The sequence below is a fragment of the Trachypithecus francoisi genome, unplaced genomic scaffold, assembly GCF_009764315.1.
Source record: "Trachypithecus francoisi isolate TF-2019V2 unplaced genomic scaffold, Tfra_2.0 Lachesis_group8, whole genome shotgun sequence".
NCBI lineage: Eukaryota > Metazoa > Chordata > Mammalia > Primates > Cercopithecidae > Trachypithecus > Trachypithecus francoisi.
In genome coordinates, this window is record NW_022681473.1 from 21,807,074 (window position 1) to 21,825,120 (window position 18,047).

Below are 18,047 nucleotides of genomic sequence, written 5' to 3' on the forward strand. Positions count from 1 at the left end.
ATATGTTGGGCTTTACGTCCTCACCCAAATCTCATCTCAAATTGTAATCTCCACATGTTGGGGGAGGGACCTGATGGGAGGTGATTGCATAATGAGGGTAGACTTCCTCTTGCTGTTCTTATGATAGTCAGCGAGTTCTCAGGAGATCTGGTTGTTTGAAAGTGTGTGTGACACTTCCCCCTTCGTTCTCCTTCTCTCCTGATCTGCCATAGTAAGAAGTGCTTGCTTCCCCTTCACCTTCTGCCATGATTGTAAGTTTCCTGAGGCCGCCTAGCCAGGGTTCTTGTACAGCCTGTGGAACTATGAGTCAATTAAACCTCTTTTCTTCATGAGTTACCCAGTCTCAGGCAGTTCTTTAAAGCCGTGTCATGAGAATGGACTAATACATCAGGGAGTTGGTTAAACTCATTATCTTCCCAGTGTTCCTGAAAGAATAATTATAAATTTAGGGTATCACGCTACACATTAAATCTTATATACAGTTTCTCTATTTTCCTAGGATGAAAAAAAATCAATATGAGGGCTTTTACTTGTCCCCTTTAAATACAGTGATCTTGTGTTCATTTCTTGCCTTTGCTCAAGTCATCTCCCCCACGGAGGAAATCTTCTTCACTTTCTATATTTACCATTTGTGCTTCCCATCCTTTGAAGTCCAGTTAAAGACACAATATTCTTTATGAAATGTATTTTCCTTGATAACAATAGCTCACATTTTATCTTTTATCATAAATTCTTTATAAATATTCACTTTCTGATTGTACAGTAGTAGTTAACAATTTAGTCTCCAGGTCAGATGTCCTGGATTTGAATTTCAGCTTCATTATTTATTACTTCAATGTTTTTGAGCAAATTATTTCTCTCTGTGCTCAGTTTCCTCAGCTATAAACTGCAGATCATAATAGAATCTACATTTTAGAGGGTTCTTGTCAGGATTAAATGAGTTTTCACAGGTAAAACACTTAGAGAAGAATGCAGGCTGACAGTAAGTGTTGCTGTTAGGTCTTGTTGGTCTTGTTCATTAGTTGTTTTGTTTAATATTATTCAGGACAGAACTTTAATTCAAACAAATTTAAGCACAACGGTGGAATATATTGGCCCTATAAGTGGGAATTTCAGTGACAGACCTAACATTGGGATCAATGGATCCAGAGACTCAACGGTATCACTCAGCAATGCTTTCTCTGTGTGCTGCCTTGATCTCAGGCAGGTGCTATATTTATGGTGCTCCCTCCAGCACTAGGTTTATATCCTCTCACTGAACGACTCCAGAGGTTAGGCAGCACCTCCCTCCTCTAACTTCAGTAAAAATTCTGGGGCTGGTTTTAATTGTTCCCGTTCACGTCACTGAAGCAGTGGTTGTAGCTAGGGGGATTCAGTAAACTCACTGGCCAGGGTTTGGAGACAGAGAGTGGGGTTAGCCCTATTCAAATCACGTGGCCAGGGGGCTCTCCAAAGAGGAATCACGGCATATGTTTACCTCAATGTCTGTCCCTGCACTTTTATGGTAAGCCCTTATTGGGAGAATAGTGTTAGAATCATCTTTCATACTTAACATTGGGCAGAAGCTCAGAACAAAAACTTCCTGGTGATGGTCGTATATGTGGTGTCTGCCCACAGGACTAGGAAGTGAGCTGCCTGAGCTCTATCTAGCTTGCAAACCTACATCCATTCAAAACTGCCTTGGAAAGCCGGTACTTGGGAGAGAAGGAGAGAGGATGTGAGAAGGACAGAGGGAGAAGAGTGAGATGTATGGGAATGAGAGGCACCTTCATCTGTATTTGCAATGTTTTATTTATTCACAGAAGGATATAAAGCAAATATGGAAAGATGTTCATATTGATTAGACCTGGGAGATGGAAACTTGAGTGTTATAATGGTCTTTGCCTTTTCTGCATGATATATTTCATAAAAAATCAATACAACAACAAAAACAAAACAAGGCAAAAACCAGGAGCAGGAGCTACTTAGCCAGACAAACTTTTTCCTTCTGATTCTCTTGGATACCGAAAGAGAGAAGCTCAGTAATCACAGAATCCTAGGTGGTTTTCCGACTAATGTCATTTGTAAAAACCTTTCTGCTCTTTTATCTGAGAGGAAACATGAAATTCAGAGTCATCTTCAAGGAAAGTTCAACAGCTTCTGGATGTGAATTGGAGAAAGTGTTACTTGAAACCTGTTATGAGGAATAACAATGTCAAAACTTATGATAATCATAATGATCCTAGTAATAACAGTTATCCCTTATTGAGAACTGTTTCTCAGGCACTGTGCTAAGCACTAAATGTACATTATCTTGTTAAATTCTGCCAACAACACTGTGCCGTGGGTAGTTCTATTACTCCTACATTATAGATGAGGAAGCAGAGGCTCAGACGGGTTAAGTGACACGTCTAAGGTCACACAGCTATGATATGTGGAACTTGGTCTCAAACTCAGGTCTGTCTGGTTGAAAGGCCAGTTTGGCCCCCACTCCAAGTTCTTTGTTTTACTCAGGAGTAGGTCTGGGCACCAACAGGCTTTGGGAGTTAGTATTTCCCTCTCCGAAGAGCATCATTAAGCATATTGGCTCTCAAGTATAAATGCCTGGCTGAGCCATGCTTCTTACTGTGATTTTAAATCTCTCAAGCAAAGTTAGCTTCAGGTGTACAGGGATAAAATGGTGGGAAAGAACACTTACTTTATTGATTGTCCTGAGGATTGGATGGGGATGTGCATTTAAAATGCTGCACACAGTGGTTGACAAATAGCAAGTGCTCAATAAATGTTAATTTTTTTCCTGCCATTTCAGACAACATGGATGAACCTGGAGTGCATTATGCTAAGTGTAATAAATCAGACACAGAAGGATAAATACTACATGATATCACTTATACAGGGAATCAGACATAGTCCAAGTCATAGAAGCAGAGAGTAGACTGGCAATGACCAGGGGCTGGCTTGGGGAAGGGGGAACTGGGATGTATTGTTCAAAGCAAACAAAATTACAGTTTTGCAGGATGAATACTTCTAGAGATCTACTGTACAGCATGGAGCCTATAGTTAAACTATATTATAACTGTATATATACAGTTATATACAGTATATATACAGTTATATATACAATTATATATATACAGTGTATATATACAGTATATATACAATTATATATATACAGTGTATATATACAGTATATATACAATTATATATATACAGTGTATATATACAGTGCATATATATAGTATATATACAGTTATCATAGTTATATAGTTATCAATAGTTAACAATAACTGTACTATATACTTAAAAATACTTAAAATGCTAAGGGGGTAAATCTTAAATGTTCTTATCACAAATAATAATAACAATAAGGTGCGAGGAAATTCTGGTGGTGATGGATATGTTTATGGCATAGGTTGTGCTGATGGTTTCAATAAGTGTATACTTTGTCTCCAAATTTATCAAGTTGTATACATTAAATATGTACAGCTTCTAGTATTTTAATTATACCTCAATAAAGTATTTTAAAAAGAACAAGTCTATTCCATGTTAGCCTATTTCATCACAATAGAATCTCTCAGCATTTTTTAAAATTAATTTTTATCACATGACTCAACATTATGTGATTCTACAAGCCTTTTTAGTGAAAATGAACAATCCTTTTCTCAATTCTTCTTTACCTTTGACATCTACCTCTAAGAGTCAACCACTTTTGGTGCTACCAGCTAGCTATTTTTCTGAGACTTTACCTTTGATTTTTTTAGGTTAAACTTTTTATTTTAAGATCATTGTAGATTCACATGCAGTTGTGAGAAACAATACAGAGAGACCTTGTATACCCTTTACCCAGTTTCCCCCAATGATAACATCTTGCAAAACTACAGTACAATATCACAACCAAGATGTCGACAGTGATACAGTCAAGATACAGAATATTTCTGTTACCCTGGGGATCCCTTATGTTGGCCTTTTGCAGCTGCATACACTTTTCTCCTGCCTCCACACGCTCCTTTGCCCCTGGAAACTGTTGCTTATCTGTTCTCCATTTCTATAAATTTGTAATTTCAAGCAGTTTGTGTGAATGGAATCATGCAGTATGCAACCTTTGGAGGTTGGGTTTTTTCAACCAGCATAATTCTCTGAAGATCTAATATAACACCCTTTGTTGTATGCATCAATTGTTCCTACTGTTTCTTCCCTCCAGCTTTGTTGAGGTATAATTGAAAAATTTAAATTGTTTGAATTTAAGGTGTATAATATGACGTTTGGTGACTTTGTGAAATGATTATCACAATCAAGCTAATTAGCATGTCCATCCTCTTAACATATCCATCACCACAGTTCTGTCATTTTTATTGCTGAGTAGTATTCCATGGATATATTACCTGTTCTCAGCACTTTATACATTCCATGGATGTATTACCTGTTCTCAGCACTTTATACATTCCATGGATGTATTACCTGTTCTCAGCACTTTATACATTAACACTCTGTGTGTATTCACAAGGGGCCCCGGATTTATTGTTAGGACCAATACCGCTTTCTTTTATTTTCTTTCCTCTCTGTGAATGTATGTTAGTTATCTTCTTCAAAACGATGCCTCCCAGCATCTTTCATGTTTATTTCCTGCTTTTAAAAATACCCGTTTGTCCTGCTTTTAAAAATACCCGTTTGTCCTGCTTTTAAAAATATCCCTTTGTAAAACTACCCCCCAACAATGTGAATTATGTTCTAAGAAAATGAAGGAAATCTAAAAATTTCTCCTTCTACATAATTTCTCTCTGTAGTGTTTTCATTGTTGGGTGCAGAAGTTCATTTGGCGATTTGCACAGAGCATTTGAAGGATCACAAGTGACCCAGTTTAATGAAAACACAGGGAAAAGTCTTGATGGGGTTAAAGTTATGTTCCAACCATCAAAAGCTACACCTGGGCAAGGGAAAGCCAGGTGCTCAGCTGCATTGTCTGGAACATCCTCCAGCTGCTCTCTCAAGATGATATTAGTGACATCAGGAAATGACTTCCCTACATAATTGCTTCTTACATTCAGTTTTAGCAGCAAAACATATAATAAATGTATGTGTGTTTAAGGTGGAGGTCAAGAGGGAAGTGGGTTTTAGTACACAAATAGTAGATTTTCTAAATTAGTTTATTTCTCTCCTTGTCCACCTGGGTCCCTATTGCCTGCTTCTTTGGAATCCTCTCCTACTTAGCTCCACTCACAGTTCTTCTCAAGGTCAATGGTAGCAGGGCAAGTCAATTTAAAAAAAAAAAAAAAAAACTTGTCTTCCCTATTCAAGATTGCAAACACTTTAAGGGAAAGGGCTACTTATTAATCCAATTTTCCCATTTTTAATTGTCACCAGCATAGTATCTTTCACATACTAAGAGCTCAGTTAATACTTTTTTGTTTGAAGTGTCATTGGTTCTTGAAGGTGTGATTTAAATTCAGTTTTGTCTGTTTTTGGACCTTTGAGAAACATATTTTTCAGATTTTCCTCTCTGCCCACTTTTTTTTTTTTTTTTTTTAACAACTGAAATTTCTTTAAAGGGCTTTGTTTGCCCATGCCCTCCATTCCTACAGAAGAGGGGACTGGGAATCAGAAAGCCTCCTTTCAGTCTTGGATTCATTATTTACTAACTGAAAGATATTAAGCAACTCAATTAATCTCTGTAAAATGGAAGCAGTAATGAATTCTCAGGTTGCTGGGGCAACCTACAGATCTGTCTGCCAAAACTTTTCAGATACAAACTAAAATATTTCTATTGCCCATTGTAAAAGGTATAAGGTGGGGGTGGGTAAAAGAGAGAGAACTGTTTCTGTATGTATATACGGAGATGGGTATGCCAAAAATATGGACACCAACATTATTCTTCATTGCATATATTTTAGGGCCTGTATTAAGAGGTTTTTGATATCTTTCACTTTAATTATTTTACAAAGGCTTGCCATACATTTTCCCCTTTCATAAGGTAAAAATCTCTTTATGTAATTTGTTGCAATTAAGAATTCTTTTGGCTTTTCCCGCAGAGCTCTGGGGATATAGCTTTTTCTTGGAGATCTCGGTGGAACGAATTAATTTACATTTAAGCAAAATTAGAGATTCAATTACATGATAACCTTTAAAAGGATAATTATGTTCGTAACGCCTTTAGCTTTATTGTCAGAACGGATTTCTGAACATTCCCATCCAGTTTGGCCTCTAACTGTATGCCTGAGGTCAGTGGTGATTCCCTCTTTGCAACACGCGGTTTTCATAATCTGTGAAGCATGGTTGCTCCCCTCAGGAAGGCATTGGGACACCAAGATGCTCAAAACATCGACCATTAACCTGGATACTTCAAGATGATGAATTGCATAAGAACAAGTATAAAGAATTGTGACTGGCCGGGCGCGGTGGCTCAAGCCTCTAATCCCAGCACTTTGGGAGGCCGAGACGGGTGGATCACGAGGTCAGGAGATCGAGACCATCCTGGCTAACCCGGTGAAACCCCGTCTCTACTAAAAAAAGTACAAAAAACTAGCCGGGGGTGCTGGCGGGCGCCTGTAGTCCCAGCTACTTGGGAGGCTGAGGCAGGAGAATGGTGTGAACCCGGGAGGCGGAGCTTGCCATGAGCAGAGATCCGGCCACTGCACTCCAGCCTGGGTGACACAGCAAGACTCAGTCTCAAAAAAAAAAAAAAAAAAGAATTGTGACTGAGAACAGTTGTTGCTGTAATGTCAAACCAAGAGGGGGACACACTGGCCAACCATTACAGCCTGAAAATCAAATTAAATGGAAAAATACTAATATTTCTGTAAAATCTGTCATGTGCTACACACTGGGAAAAGATTTTACATATTTCATTTGCTCTCCACAATTAGTATCATTTCATCAATGAGGAATTGAGGGTCAGAAATGCTGATTACATAGCATGCATAAGTTTATACTCATAACGGTAAGATTTGAATGTGGATCCCTGACTCTGAGCTGATGATCTTTTCAGTGGGACGTGCTGACTTGTGGTGGAGAAAACAGGGTGATTTGGATATGAGGGTAGAGGACGATGTTAGATCTGATCGTGCTAGATCTGATGAGGGTAGATGATGATGTTAGATCTGATGATGTTACATCTGATGAGGGTAGATGACGATGTTAGATCAGCTCTAACATCTAGAGTTGATGTTAGAGGGGGGTTCTGGAAAGATGGTGACATGAACCTAACTCTGTTTTCCATTCTGTATCAACACATTCCAATATATCTTCCTTTTCTGAGATGATTAGTTGGGGCCTAAAGGTTGCTAAGCAGAAATGAAGTCGTGGGTTCTGTGGGAGTCTTACAGGGGAGAACTGGTGCAGTGCTTTCTGAGCTGTGGGTGGATGAATGTCTGGATACCAGAGACAGAGAGCCTTGAGAAACGGATTATAAAATGGGGATGCTGGGAAGAGGTTGATCCAAAGAGATTTATGGACTCTGAAAAGAAGTTTGATGGTCTTCTGTGTGTGAGTAAAAGGTCTCCACGATACCTGGGACGCCAGGGAGTAGCCAAAAATAAGAGTTTAGTCATCCCCTGAGGAACAAAGATGCTTCCTGAAGAGGACTAATTTGTCTTTCTTCACTTGCAGACTGCTACCTGGTAGGATATTCCAACAACAATACCTGATCTCAGTGATCAAGAAAAGTAAGAGTCAAGACCAAAGCAGAGATAGCAAGGTCCAGCAGAGCACACAGAACACAGCCACAGACGGAGCTTTTGAAGGTGACAGATGACAATGTGGACAGAAAAATAAGAAGTGCACTTAAAGAGACCCAAGTGCAGCTTGAGAGAACTTTCTGGAGCTAAAAAAACCACTTTCAACATCTGTAGATAAATAAGGGCAAAGATGACCACTGTGAAGACAGAAATTACTGGCATGAAAGAGCAATTTGAAGATATTTCTCTCAAAGGACTGAATACAGATGTAAAGAAATGAAAAACAGAGGAAAAATATAAAAAGTTTAGAGGACACAGTCATGAAACCCAACATGAGAATAGATGCTGTATGTCATGAAAAAATATGTGATTTATAAAGAAAATATAAGTTATAAATTTTTATATATATCAAACCAAAGGCACTGAACATGTAAAGAAGAAATGCTAAGAAATATCAGGAAAATTTGCTAAACATACAATGACAGTGGAAGACTTCAGTACTTCTCTTTCAGAATTATATAGGTATGTTAGATAAAAGTTACTTAAGGCCGGGCCTGGTGGCTCATGCCTGTAATCCCAGCACTTTGGGAGGCCAAGGTGGGTGGATCACGAGGTCAGGAGATCAAGACCATCCTGGCTAACACGGTGAAACCCTGTCTGTACTAAAAATACAAAAAAAATTAGCCGGGCGTGGTAGTGGGTGCTTGTAGTCCCAGCTACTTGGGAGGCTGAGGCAGGAGAATGGTGTGAACCTGGGAGGCAGAGCTTACAGTGAGCTGAGATCGCGCCACTGCACTCCAGCCTGGGTGACAGAGCGAGACTCTGTCTCAAAAAAAAAAAAAAAAAAAAAGTTACTTAAGAACATAAACATTAGGCCGGGCGCGGTGGCTCAAGCCTGTAATCCCAGCACTTTGGGAGGCCGAGACGGGCGGATCACGAGGTCAGGAGATCGAGACCATCCTGGCTAACACGGTGAAACCCCGTCTCTACTAAAAATACAAAAAAAACTAGCTCCAGTCCGGGCGACAAAGCGAGACTCCGCCTCAAAAAAAAAAAAAAAAAAAAAAGAACATAAACATTTATTAACACAGTAGATTTATGTATACAAGTAATTATATGTGTATGTCTTTGTGGTATTGTGGTATATTTACAAAAATCAATCGTAAATTTGGAGACAAAAAAATTTACAAATCAAACATGCTGAGATTTTATAGTCCACCTTCTTTAATAATCATTTAATATATTGAAAAAGAATAAATGCAAATCAATACCACAATAGATGGCATCTTCCACCTGTCAGAATGGCTATTATTTAAAAAGTCAAAACATAACAAATGCTTGCAAGGCTGCAGAGAAAAAGGAATGGCTGACAGGAATATAAATTAGTTCAGCCATTGTGGAAAGTAGTTTGGAGATTTCTCAAAGAAAAAACAGAGGTACCATTCAACCCAGCAATCCCATTACTGGGTATAGACCCAAAGGAATAGAAATTATTCTACCATAAAGACACATTCATGTGTGTGTTCAGTGAAGCACTATTCACAATAGCAAAGACATGGAATCAACCTAAATGGCCATCAATGGTAGACTGGATAAATAAAATGTGGTATATATACACCATGGAATACTATGCAGCCATAACAAAGAATGAGATCATTTCCTTTGCTGCAACATGGATGCAGCTGGAGACCATTATCTTAAGCAAGCTAACGCAGGAAGAGAAAACCAAACTCTGCGTGTTCTCATTTATAAGTGAGAGCGAAACATTGGGTACATTTGGACACAAAGAAGGGAAAAACAGACATCAGGAACTACTTGAGGGTAGAGGAAGGGAGGAGGGTGAGGATCAAAAAACTATCTATCGGGTACTATGCTTATTACCTGGGTGACAAAATAATCTGTAGAGCAAACCCCCATGACATGCAAGTTACCTGTATAACAAACTTGCACATGTACCCCTGAACCTAAAATAATAGTATTTAAAAAAGAATAAAAAGATGACTCTCCCAAATCTTAATTACTTACAGTATTAAGCAGCATATTCTTAGATAACTATTGGGTCAAATAAATGAGAAATTGTGGCTCTTTTAGAAGGCAATATAAAAGAGAGAGATGACTTAATATGTGATTATAAGGGGTCTCTGTATTCATTTCCCAGGGCTAACATAACAAAGTACCACAAACTGGATGACTTAAAACAATAGAGATTTCTTCTCTCGCAGTTTTAGAGGCTAGAAGTCCAATATTAAGGTCTAGGGAGGGCCAGCCTCCCTCCTAATACTCTAGAGAAGGATCCCTCTTTATCTCTTCTAGCTTATGGTAGCCGCAGGCATTCCTTGGCTTGTGACAGCATAACTTCAATTTCCACCCCCTTCTTCATGTGGCCATCTTCCCTCTTTATCTGTGTTTGTGTCTCTTCACCTTTTCTCTTACAAGGACACCAGTCATCACCACCAGTTAGGGTGGATTAGGGCTCATCCTAACTCAGTATGATCTGATCTTGATTACATCTGCAAAGACACTATTTCCAAATGAGGTTACATTCACAGGTACCAGAGATTAGGACTTAAATATGTTGGGGGACATAATTTGACCCATACTAAAGATAAGTGAAAACTGTATTTAGAGGAACAATCTTAGCTCTAACTACTTTTATTAGTTAAGAAAGAATATGGTGCTCATCTTTACATTGATAAAGAGGCCAATAACATGAACCAAATGGCTTGGAAGAAGGAAATAATTAAAGACAAAAGTTGAGATAACTTAAATATAAATCAAAAAGGCTAAAGATTAAATTAAAAGATTGGTTCTATAAAAATAACCAGTTAAATCCCTAAGAAGCCTGATTAGGGAAAATGGAATAAGAAACAAAAATAAAAGATTAGAGATTAGTAAAAGTAACATGGTTACAAATATTGAAGAAATTAAAATAATAGCATTGTATTTTAAATTATAAGATTAAGAATTATGAGCATACATTCTACATCTACTATATAGGAACATTCTGAAAATTGAGTGCAGGGGTTTGTAAGAAGGACCCATGGGCAAGTCTGGTCCATTGCTTGTTTCAGTACGACTCACAAGTTAAGAATGGTTTTCACAATTTTAAAGAGCTGAAAAGTAATTAAAATATAATATTTTATAAATTGTTATGGCCTTTTGAAGAGTCATGTAACATCTATTAACTTAAAAATACATAGAGGCTTTGAGCCTAATATTCTACCCTACCTAGAAATGTGAAAATCATATAAAATTCAGAGATCAGCATCTATAAAGAAAGTTTCATTGATACACAGCCACATCCATCCATTTATACATTGTCTATGGCTGCCTTTGTATCACAATGGTAGAATTAAACAGTTGTTATAGACTATGTGCTCCTCAAAGCTTAAGATATCTGTCCTGTTATAGAAAACATTTGTTAGCCTCTGACCTAGAGGAGGTAGATAATTTTCTAACAAAATATGACTTATTCTCGAAGAGGTGAAAAACTTGATAGACCAATTATCAGAGACAAAAATGGGAAGATAATTTTAAAAATCTACTGTTGAAAAGGCCACCAGAATAGTAGATTTCATTGATGAGTTTCATTACAAATTTTTAAAGACAGGTACTTTTTATATTATTTAAACAATTACAGACCATTGAAAAAAACAAAATTCTCCAATTCATTTTATGAATACAAAAAAAATTTAATACCAAAACCTGATAAAAAATAGTACAGGAAAGAGAACTGTGTACAATTTTACTTTCAATTATAAATTTAAAAATTCTAAAACATTAGAAAATGGAATGGTGACACATCTATAACAATGCATTCTATTATCAAGAAAAGTGATTTTCTAGAAATGCAAATGCTATTCAATACAAGAAATTTAGCAAGAAAATTATAGAAGTATATCCTTCTATTAATAGATTTAAAAAGAATTAGATAAGCAGTCATTAGACATTTTCCATTAAAATCAGGAATAGAGAGTGCTGTCCATCATTGTTATTGTTCAGTATTTTCTTGGAACGTTGAATAATTTCAATGCAATTAGTAAATGCAAGAAGAAAAGAACACTAAGTAACATAAAATATTGGAAAATAAAAAGATATTTTCTCATTTTCTGACTATATAATATGTACCCAGATAATTTAATAGACTTATTGCAAAACCATTAGAATTGGTAAGGGAATTTAGTAAGTAGTTGGATGAATATACAAATATAAGTAGCTATTTGTGGTTTTATCAATAACCACTTCAAAAGGTAAAGAAAGATAAAGATCCATTCACAAAAGTTAAAACCCTGTAAAGTGTTTTTAAATCCAAGAAAAAAAACAAAATAACAGAAATTTCATAAAAAATTTAGGTGGTTATATGTATAGAATCAGTGACATGTTAAGCTTTTTGACTACATGCAAATAGCTATAGTAAATAGCACAAAGTCAACAGACAAATGACAGCTTTCAAAAAATAACTGTTATGCTGATGAATGACAGATAATTAATATTCTAATCTATTTAGTCTTCTCAAAAATGGACAGTAATGGGACAAAAGACCCAAAGGAAAAAGAGCATGAATGCATGCACAGACATGGATTACAAGTCCAAATGTCCAACAGACACATGAAAAGAAAGTCAATTTCTAATAGTAGTTAGGAAAATGCAAATTAAAATAGCAATGAGATATCACTTCCCAATATTCAGACAAGAAAAAAATGAAAAAGACTGATCTAGGGGTGCAAGAAATGGGTACTCCTACATATTGTGCTGAAAATGTAAATTGTCATGGCCCTTTTAAAGAGCCATGTAACATCTATTAACTTAAAAATACATAGAGGCTTTGAGCCTAATATTCTACCCTCAGAAATCTGTCCAGTACACTAAAATCACTACCATAGAAGCACATATACACAAGGTTACTTATTACAACATTTTTGGGTGGTAAAAAATTAGAAACTAAGTGAATGCCTACTCTTTGGGGACTGGACATATAAATTATTGTAAGTTCACATCATGAAGTATTATATAGCTTTTTAGAAGCATTTATGAAAGCTGCACTATGTCTCTTGATGTGGAAAAATTTCCATGAAGTATGAGTAAAACAATATGTGTGTGAAAGAGAATGTGCGTAACCGTATTTGAGTACATGAGCACGGAGAAAAATATAGGACAAATACTAGTTATTAACATGCATTGTCTGAGTGGGACTAAGAAAGAAGAAAAGAGGTAGGAATCAAGGGAAAAGAGGATAAAAAGAAAAAGATGGAAGCAAAAGACACCTAGAGCATACATAAATTTATCTTGGGTATGCATTTTTGAACACATATGTGTACATGCTCAAAGAAATAAAACTGAAAAAACCAGATGTCAATTTTTTACAGTCAATGCTCTCCCTTTTCCCTGTTGCACTATAACTTGCAAACTCCTTTGTTGTCATCTGACAATTGTTCTAGCCAAATGGAAGATTCCAGTTAAAAGTTCCAATGACAGTGTCAGAGAGGGCATAAAAGTCAGTTTCAGCCCAGTCTAGGGTCAAGGATCAAAGGCTTTCAGTTGAAGAACTCTGAGATTTTTAGCATATTATTTAGAATTTAGTTCTGCTCTTTTGTACTTGCTTTGTCTTCAAATGCATTTGTTCTTACCAGGTCTTTCTTTCCAGACCATGAGGCAATGAGAAAGGAGTCATAGGTCTGAATTTAAGTCCTGGCTCAGTTGCTTTCTTTCTGTTGCAATGTTGATTAAACCAGTGGTTCTCAAAATTAAGCAAGCATGGGAATGACTTGGAAAACTTGTTGAGACACTGATCTCTAGGTCTTATCTCTAGAATTTCTGATTCTATGGGTCTAAAGTGGAACTTGATAATTTGCATTTCTAAGTTCCAGGTGATGCTGCTGCTGCTGGCTCAGGAACCACACTTAAGAAATTACTGAATCAAGCCATTCAGTCTCTTGGAACATCTCCCCGCCCCCTGCCCCCTGCTCCCTGCCCCCACAATTCCCACATGCAAAATGAAAATAATAAGAGGCTTGTGGTCTGCTGCGGCTTGAAGGCCTTTATGATGGATTCAATTCTTTCCCTTTGTAAATGAGGAAACAGTGGCTCACAGATCAATGCTTGTTGACAGAGCCAGGTTGGAAAACTAGGTCCTTTGAGTTGTGGTGTGATGTCTGTAGCACCCCACTATTTAATGCTGTCTGGGTCATAGCCTTATTGCAAGGGGACATGAGATAATGCTGATGAAAGGACTTCTATGAAACACTTGCAAAAGCAAAGGTTATTATTCTCATTTATTGAGTACTAACAGTTAAGCAGTGGTGGTCTTTGAAGGGGTCTATTAAGCAGCATCCCTCTTTCATGGCTAAGTTCTAATCCAATTGAAAATAGCATAAAACAGATACAGGATGAAAATATTTCATTACTGACAAAGACAGTTTGAAGAATAAAGCTTGTATCTATTGATGATGGATTTCCAAATGCTAAACCCAAGAATTAGAATGAGAAATAAAGGTTTTCTCCCTAATGCTTGTAATGTCAAGTACTGTGTTTGCATGCTTGATCTCATTTAACCATTTCCACAATCCTAAGAAATAGATCATAGCATCCTTAATCAGGAAATCTGAAATCCAAAGTGCTCCAAAATCTGAAATTTTATGAGCGCCAACATAATGCTCACGGCAAATGCTCATTGGAGCATTTCTGATTTCAAATTTTCTAATTAGGGATGCTTAACTGATAAGTTTAATGCAAATATTCCTAAATTAGAAAAAAAAATCAGAAATCCCAAACACTTCTGGTCCCAAGCAGTTTGGATAAGGGATAATTAGCCTGTATCACCACTTGCCAGATGAAGAAACCGAATTTCGGAAGAAGTAAGCAATTTGTTTTAGGTGGAGCTTCGACTGGCAAAAGACAGTATTCTTCACTGTCTACACTTAAATTACGCCAATGTTTCCTTTTGTGAGCATTTACTATACTCCAGGCATGGCTTATCAGATCCTCTATGAGTCATACGCCATCCAGGGTTTCTCAGTGGAATTAGGCCGTACTTACTTGTGGGAGCTGAGAAGGCAGCCCATGACAGGTTGTTGCCTCTGTTGCTGGTCATGGCCTGGTCACCGTAAGTCAGCAGAGTGGACGGTTAGAAAGAACTGGCTGTAAATTGTAGGAGAGGGAGGACAAACTGTAATCTTGTCAGTTTTTCCACCTCCAACATCTTGGAGATGTGAGTAACTTACAGAAAGGCTGTAACGTGCTCTGCCCTGGGAGGCAAAGAAGTTGATGACAAAGCCCAAGCAACAACTAACATGGGTGCCAACAGACCAGCTACCACATGGGTGAGCTGCAGCGGGTGCCTGACACCCTATGCCTACCTTCGGAGCCCAGTGGCTACTACTTCACTTCCGCCTTCCTGATCTCATGCAAAATTCTTTGTGACCAACCCTAACCCAGGACCCCTCAGGGCAGGGGATTCTGGGAAATGTAGTTCTAGCTTGTCTAAATTGACTGTAGGAAAACACATTGTGGATTTTTTTTTTAACCACCAGCTTTACTGAGGTATAAAAATTAAAATTGTGTAAATGTAAGATGCATAGTCTAATGTTTTGATGTATGTATGCATTGTGACATGATTACCACAATCAACCTAATTTGCATATCCATCACTTCACATAGTTACCATCGTAGGGTTTTTGTGTGTGTGTGTGGTAAGAATATACAATAATTACTTCCTCAGCAGATTTGAAATATACATTACATTGGTATTATTCATAGTCACCATGCTGTACATTAGATCTCCAGAATTTAGTCATCGTGTAAAACTGAAATTTTGTGTCCTTTGACCCCCATCTCCCCATTCCCCACCCAGCCTCTGGCAACCACGATTCTACTGTCTTCTTTTTGGAAATTCTTTTGCATACATTGTGTCATTGACCTTCAAAGCAATCATCGAAGGCAAAAGTTCCATTTTCCAGATGCGGAATTAACAGTTTACACAACTGGTCTAAGATACAAACTTGCCTAAGGTACAACCGCAGTATGGGGTTTCAAACTCAGATCTATGTGACTTCCAACTTGTTCGTATCCACTGCATGATGCTGTACACTGATTTTTCTTTAAGCAACACTCTGTGCTACTTGTATGGGCACTGATGACACTGACATAAAGTAAGAGGGGTGACACAATGTTTGTCATGCTCAGAGCATATTTGAACCCCAAAGTGCTTTTCTCTCCTATCCTCATTTCCTAGACTTGAGCTTCCTAGACAGGGCACTGAGATTGGGTTAAGGCTTGCTGAAATATTGATCCACCCCTCCCCTCACATACACCTTGGACTGGGCTGGGCAGAAGGAGCTCTGGGAAGTTATCTCCAAGCCCTTAGCAGTCTCATTCCTTTACTATGTGTGTGCCATGCCTTGAAGGCTGGGGAGCAATACTATGGTCTCCTGGGAAATGACTTACCTCAGAGAGATGGCCTTTTTTGGCCTCTGGGAGATGAACCTAGGAAAGAAGTGGGGTGACCTGAAGTATACTCTGTCAGCATGATTGAAGCTGGCTACAGACAGTGGTGGAAAAAGCCTTCCTGTGACACTGTCAGGCTCCCGGGTGGCAACCAGGTATCTTGGTTTTGATTTTTGTTTTATAAGCATTGTCTCTGTCTATCGGTTCTCCAAATGGAGGCAAACACATCTCTGTGGCAGCTGAGGCATAGGATCCCCAGTGAATATGTCAGAGCTGAGGAGAAAGCTCCACTCCAAAACAGACATAAAAGGGAGGAAAAAAAGAGGTTCATTTTTATCACAGAGTCTGGACAATACTGAGGGGAAAAAATCACATAACAGAATATTAAATGGAAAATGTTCTTCTCCTTCTGGAGCTGCAGTGGAGGCTCACAAGCTGAGGACACTGGTTGGTAATGCTTACATCCTCTATAAAGAAAGTTATCAATACCATTTGTGCAAGACATGCTACAAGATGACCACCAATGCCCATTCCTCTTTTTTTTTTTTTTTTTTTTTAAAGAACAGTATATAATGTTATTTAATAAACCTTATATAGCCAGGTATTTTTCTGAATGTTTTACAAATATGAAATAATTTCATCTTCTGAACAATCCTGTGAGATAGTGTTATTATTATGTTCTTTTTTTTTTATTGTACTTTAAGTTCTAGGGTACATGTGCATAACGTGCAGGTTTGTTACATATGTATACTTATGCCATGTTGGTGTGCTGCACCCATCAACTCGTCAGCACCCATCAATTCATCATTATATCATGTATAACTCCCCAATGCAATCCCTCCCCCCTCCCCCTCCCCATGATAGTCCCCAGTGTGTGATGTTCCCCTTCCCGAGTCCAAGTGATCTCATTGTTCAGTTCCCACCTATGAGTGACAACATGCAGTGTTTGGTTTTCTGTTCTTGTGATAGTTTGCTAAGAATGATGGTTTCCAGTTGCATCCATGTCCCTACAAAGGATGCAAACTCATCCTTTTTTATGGCTGCATAGTATTCCATGGTGTATATGTGCCACATTTTCTTAATCCAGTCTGTCACAGATGGACATTTGGGTTGATTCCAAGTCTTTGCTATTGTGAATAGTGCTGCAATAAACATACGTCTGCATGTGTCTTTGTAGTAGAATAATTTATAGTCCATTCCTCTTAACAAGTTCATTTAAGAAAAGCCATTATGGAAAACAGTATGGCGATTCCTCAAGGATCTAGAACTAGATGTACCATATGACCCAGCCATCCCACTACTGGGTATATACCCAAAGGATTATAAATTACTCTACTACAAAGACACATGCACACGTATGTTTACTGCGGCACTATTCACAATAGCAAAGACTTGGAATCAACCCAAATGTCCATCTGTGACAGACTGGATTAAGAAAATGTGGCACATATACACCATGGAATACTATGCAGCCATAAAAAAGGATGAGTTTGCATCCTTTGTAGGGACATGGATGCAACTGGAAACCATCATTCTTAGCAAACTATCACAAGAAGAGAAAACCAAACACCGCATGTTCTCACTCATAGGTGGGAACTGAACAATGAGATCACTTGGACTCGGGAAGGGGAACATCACACACTGGGGCCTATCATGGGGAGGGGGGAGGAGGGAGGGATTGCATTGGGGAGTTATACATGATATAAATGTCATGCACATGTACCCTAGAACTTAAAGTATAATTAAAAAAAAAAAAAAAAACAAAAAAAAAAGAAAAGCCTAGACATTCTTAAGACAAAGCAAAACAAAACTTATCTCTTAGGTTAGAGTATTAGTCTGTTCTCATGCTGCTAATAAAAACATAGCTGAGACTGGGTAATATATAAAGAAAAGAGATTTAAGGGACTCACAGTTTCACATGGCTGGGGAGGCCTCACAATCATGGTGGGAGGTGAA

General features: G+C 37.9%; 1 long non-coding RNA gene across 1 annotated transcript; it reads right to left on the reverse strand.

The window, feature by feature from the left end:
- Positions 1–1,773: 1,773 nt before the first annotated feature.
- On the reverse strand, positions 1,774–15,069 carry LOC117080839. The gene is made up of 2 exons (XR_004435979.1): positions 14,685–15,069; positions 1,774–2,173 (listed from the first exon to the last, which is right to left on the reverse strand). It is a non-coding gene; the product is annotated as an uncharacterized LOC117080839 (long non-coding RNA).
- Positions 15,070–18,047: the final 2,978 nt, after the last annotated feature.